The sequence below is a fragment of the Microtus ochrogaster genome, linkage group LG5, assembly GCF_000317375.1.
Source record: "Microtus ochrogaster isolate Prairie Vole_2 linkage group LG5, MicOch1.0, whole genome shotgun sequence".
In the NCBI taxonomy this organism is placed as follows: domain Eukaryota; kingdom Metazoa; phylum Chordata; class Mammalia; order Rodentia; family Cricetidae; genus Microtus; species Microtus ochrogaster.
In genome coordinates this window covers 53,866,012-53,871,908 of record NC_022031.1, presented here as the reverse complement: position 1 = coordinate 53,871,908, position 5,897 = coordinate 53,866,012, and the positions used below count along the sequence as shown (strand labels likewise).

At 39.5% G+C, this 5,897-nt stretch overlaps 1 pseudogene; it reads right to left on the bottom strand.

Annotated features, from left to right (window-relative positions):
- Positions 1 to 1,148: 1,148 nt before the first annotated feature.
- LOC113457741 lies at positions 1,149 to 3,477 on the bottom strand (annotated as a pseudogene).
- Between the last annotated feature and the right edge of the window lie 2,420 nt (positions 3,478 to 5,897).

The following is a 5,897-nucleotide window of genomic DNA, read 5'->3' as shown; positions in this document are numbered from 1 at the left end:
CAGACCAAAGGAAGACCAGAACCCAGAAAGGCAAACCCTAAATCCTGTAGTTCTGTCCAGCATCCTGGCACATGGTTACATGATATGAGTGTGAATGGGTCTTGGCAGCCCTAATTCTATGGCCTTGTCTTTGGCAACCCATAGAGCCTACATTGTACTCAGGAAGCAGATGGATTCTGTGAGTGTGAAGCTAAGCTGGTCTATATACTGAGTTCCGTGCCAACAAAAGCTACATAGTAAGGCCCTGTCTTGAAAACAAACAAAAATGCTAACTCTTCATTTTTTAGCTTTTAAAATCTTAACTGGAAATAAAATAATCTGAAATGTCTAAGGAACTAAAAAAATAAAAGAGTAACATCAAACGTAATAAAAACTCAGACACAGACAGTTTCTGAGCCTCATTATTTTCTCTGTTGCAGGAACCCAAGAAACAGTGTGTTGCTCTCATGGGTCTGTCTAGGCTTTACTAGCTACAGGAACAGAAAGACACCCACACACTTTAGGAGAATTGATAGTTTGCAAATTGTAGCAAATATTTTTACTTATACATGAGAAAAGGAAGTGTCCAAAAGAGTATGAATATCAAACTACTGCAGACCATCTGTGAGAGAATTTCTGCAGGTAAATATGTCGAAATTAAGTAACAAACAGGTGGGTGATACAAGCCTTTAACTTTAGCAGCTGGGAAGCCAAGCCAGTCAAATCTCTAGAGATTTGAGGCTCACCTGATCTCTCTAGCCAGTTCCAGGCCAGCCATAGCTACAAAGTGAGACCCTGTCTGAAAAAAAATCAATCAACAAAAACAAACAAACAAACAAACCTTAATTAACAGTGGCATGTCAGTGTGTTCAAATCTCTACACAGATCACCTGTCTGGTTATGTTCTGGTGACAAAATATCATGATGCCACATGTCTGGAGCATGTCATTGCATTATAAATTCCACAGAGCTCTGCTCTTCCAGAGATTAAAACTGTTTTTTTTTTGTTTTGGAATAATTCAGCAGCAAAATGTAAAGCAGTTGATCAAAATAGCATTTCTATCACATTTCCAGGATTCAGCAACAGACATGAGTTCTGCCCCTCCAGTTCTTTCTGAATTTTTCCCTGTCATTGTTGCTTTAAGCGTGTCTCCATAGCTTGTTCCCTATTAAGCCAGTTTACTGACCATAGTGTAGTTCAGAGAATTTATCTTGGGCAGTAGAACATCATGCACCACCCTCTGCTGATGCTCCAGTTCAATGAGTTGGTTGATTGGATTATTTGGTCATGAACGCTATTCTCCACTATGCACTGCAGGAGCAAGCTCTCCACATCGGCTACATCAGTGTCTAACTCCTTACACATATAAGGACTATGTATTCTGGTGCAAGGTTTAATCAATTTTATGAGCATTTGCGTTCTTATTTAATAAAAGCTGCACAGCATATACTTATATGAATGGGTCATCCATGACGCTGCTGTGGCCTATTTTTAGAATCTTTTCAAATTCAGTGATGTCATTACTCTAAGAGACATGCACAAATCCATCACAGCTAGAACTTCGGATCATTTTTATACAGCTTGTCCTCCTATGAGTCAAATACATTCCTTCCTGATTTCATTAGCATATTTGCTAAGATCAAAGGTTTAAACCACTACTGTGTCTCAGGCTTTCTGATTCATCATAATTATTGTAAGCTTAAAAAAATGTGGACATCTTTTGAAATAACCTTCTCTCAAGTATACTTTATACCACATTCTCAGATGATTCCATAATCAGCAGATGAGGGACAGTGGACTCAATGTGAAGGGTTTTGTTATTTTCTGTGCTACATATATTTGAATTCCTAATAACTGGATACCTTTTTTAGGTCATCTTTGCCATCATGATTCTGACAAGATTTATATAACTGTCATAAATTTTGTTGAAGCTTTCCATATTTTTCCCGTTCTAAATATAATTTTGCAAACTTTATGTATTACAGTCTTCAGAGCTTCCCGTGTTGTTTTATAAAATCGATGCAGTGCATCTATCTTGCTGGAATATTACAGATATACTCAGGAATAAAGTTCAGAGATTTTTCTTTTCAGACTAGCCTTCTATTTGCCCTCAGAACACAGGCCAACAGCTATTATCTTTTTATCCCTGGCAAGTTTATCAACTTGAGTTTATCTTGATCTTCTGCTTCTCCTTCACCTTCTAGTTCCAAAACTTAGATGTGACTTGATGCTGCTTTGGGGTCTTCTATTAATGTGCTGGTGTTACAGTACTCATTTTCTGGATCCACATTTGCCTCAGAGTTCTGGTCTTTGGAGTACTCTCCAGGTCACCATCTCCCTATCGTTGCAACTGAAACAGTCCTGTGTCAGACATCTTAACTAGAGTTGGGAGGGGAGGAGGAATTGGAAACCCACTACGCACACTGCCATCAGCATTTTGGTGTTATGAGTTCCCATTAACACATCCTCTGGTTGCTCTGCTGACAGAATCATGGACTTTCTCTAAATTCATCCCACAAGCCCCCTCCATGGACTTGAGGACCACATGGCCAGGTGTCGTCAAAGCAATGAGCGTCTATAGGTACACTTATATAGGTGCACTTCTATAGAACAAATGTTCCCTAGTAGACCCTTTCACATTGCTGTGCCCAAATAGCTTAACAACAAAAGGAAGCAAACACTCGTTCAGCATACAATTTCAGCATCATGGTAGAGAGGGCTGGCAGAAGACAGCAGTAAGTCATGGCATCAAGAAAACAGAGAGAACACCAGAGAGACCAGCCTGGGGCAAGATACAGTTCCCAAGAGCAGACTTCAAAGCAATCCCAGATAGTGACATTGCCACCAGTCAGGAACCAACCCTTTAGGAGCAAAGTATTTCAGAGGGGGCATTTCTATTCAAATTATAATTGGTAGGACAACCCCTACATCTGTAAGTACAAGGATGTTTCTGCTGTGATCTGTTTCCTTCCCAATGACACTTCTCTGATATTTTTGATGATACTAATGCATGTAAAATAATTTGCTTACACATCTGGCTTTCTGACCAGCTGTGCATACCTTGAGATCTAAATATAATGCCTCACTGAAAGAACCCAGGAATCATGTAGAACTGCATTTATCAGAATGCCTAAAATACTTGGGAGGTTGAGGCGGGAGTAGGGCATTCTGGGGCATACAGCGCACCATGTATCAAGGGAAATGTGCACACATGGAGCTTGGCTTGAGTCGTATGTATTTACGAAGCCATGATTGTAGCAAGAATTGCCAGGAGTTTTACAAAGGAAGCCTCATAAAGGAAGTTGGAGAGCTCAGATTGTATGATCTGGAGAAAAACCAGAGACTTTTAAAAATAAAATAATAATCACCGCTACACATTTACTCACCACACATGTTTCAGTGCTTACCCGTCTTGTTAGTAACCGTGCTGTAGCCATTTCATCTCTAGTTACCACGATATGCTTTGTATACGTTGTCTTCCTACTTGTTTTCAACATTGTGAGCATGGGGGTGGGGAGAGAAGGGAAGGAGGAAGGGAAAGAGAAGGGGAGAAGGGGAGGGGGGAGGAGAACATGAAGGAACTGGATAATCCAGATGAGTGCTTATTTTAATAGTATTGGAGTTGAAGTACCTTTTTTCAAAGGCAGAAGCTATAAGGTACAGAACAATAAAACTGAAATATTTTAAATTTTGCATACCTAATCATTCTTTTTGCAGGTTAAAGAAACCTCAAGGTACTCATACAGGCTTGAATCCAGTCACAGTGCTGTTGGTACTCAGGCCGTTATAATACTTTCGAGTTCCAACTTTTCCCCAACCAGCAAAAAAGCATGATTTTGTATGATCTATAGGTTTTATTTCAGCAAAAACTATTCTGTAAAACACTTAATGGGACGTGCAAAGGTGGTGCACTGGTATCTGCTGCTCCCACAGAGTGCCAGAGTTCAGTTCCTGACACCCATGTCAGATGACTCACACCTGCCAGTAACTGATCTGAAACTTTCTTCCTGCTCTCCTTGGTACTGCTATACATGTGACATGGATATATACATGCGACATAGACCTACACATGTACACGTACATTTTTAAAAATTAGTATTTTTAAATAGTCTACTGTGGCTTTTTGAAACCTGTATATAGAAATCTACTTTATTTTCAAAATAAGTTAAGTCTTTTTGAAAAGGTTTATTCATTTGTGATTCACTAATTAGAATTTTTAAACATTTTATTTCATTTATTTATTTTGTGTTCTGGAGGTTAGGGGTGTGTGTGTGTGTGTGTGTGTGTGTGTGTGTGTGTGCCAATCACTAAAGGAGTTAGTTCTTTTCTTCTAGGATATGGATTCTGGAGTCTCATATGCTCAAGCCATCCCTAGTGAGACAGATCACTTCCTGCTTCCTGAGAATCAAGATGCAAGGACTCTCAGCTCCTTCTCCAGCACCATGTCTGCCTGTACACCACCATGTCACACCATAATGATAATGGACTCAGTCTCTGAAAATGTAAACCACTCTGACTAAATATTTTGCCTTTTTAAGAGTTGCCTTGGTCATGGTGTCTCTTCACAGCAACAGAAACCCTCAGACAACAGCTAAATTGCTAGTTTATAAGCACACATGTAAAATTCCCTATATAGTAAAGTCTTCGATGGCACTAATACTACTCATAAAACCTGTGAACTGTACAAATAGCAAAAGTGTATCTATGTAGCCCCCAAAATATCTATTCTTCTGACTCTGACAGTTTCAACTTGGAGACAGCTGTAAGAATTATGTAGTGAGAGCCAGGGAATCCATGTCTTGAAGCAGTAACCCATTCTCAAGGATCAAATGTAACATCAAATTAGCTAAATTTGCTTGTTTCTGTTTTTATTTAACTTTTGTGAGTTAGCAAAGGATGGCCAGCATTAGTTTAAATCCGTGTCCAGGCAACAGCCAGGGAAGGCTGCTTACTGTGATTCATTCAATAACTGACATGCTCAGCTTGGGTTCAAACATCCTTTCTTCTCCCTCTAAGAGGCATGCCTGATGTTATCAGACATCATCGGTGAGTTCATTTAGTTCTCAAATAAATAAATTGAATGCTTCATGCTGTTTTGTGAGCTTCATTCTTTTGTTCTTTACCTTAAGATCTCATGTTTTAAGAAATTAAAGAAAGAAATACTAAATAAAAATATGGAAAAAAAACCCTTACACATGGCATTTCAGCTGATTTGTGCTCCAGAGCCTCTTATATCCAGATGAGAGATGCCTCCGGCTTTCTTCATCCTCTAGGCTTCTCAGGTTGTCAATTTGCAAGACAATGGGGCATGCCTGTGTGGCAGATATTGATACAGACCAGATCTTTGTTGTTCTCAGGAATAATGAGCCATGACATGTCAAACCAAATTACCCTCAGAGCTTTGAACCTGAGACAAACAAAAACAGGCGCTGACTCTGTAGGTAAAACCAAAAGTTTTAAATTGAGATGGAGAGAAAAAGTCAAAACTTACTTTTCACTAACCTATAACTTACACATAGTATTTGTTCAGCTACAGATGTAGACTAGAGATCACAGTGAATGTCAGCAGCTATGGACTTGCTAACAGTACAAAGCACATGTGTTGGAAACTTTGAACGTAACTTGTTTCTTATATAATATATATTATTTTATATGTTTTTAATATGTTTACTTTCATTTTAGTTGTGTGTTGGGAAGGGGCATATATATTGGTACCTGGCAAGGCCAGAAGAGAGCATCAATTGTAGGCCTCCTAATGTGGGTGCTGGGAACCAAACCCAGGTCCTCTATAAGAATATCAAATAAAGGCCGGGCGATGGTGGCGCATGCCTTTAATCCCAGCACTCGGGAGGCAGAGGCAGGCGGATCTCTGTGAGTTCGAGACCAGCCTGGTCTACAGAGCTAGTTCCAAGACAGG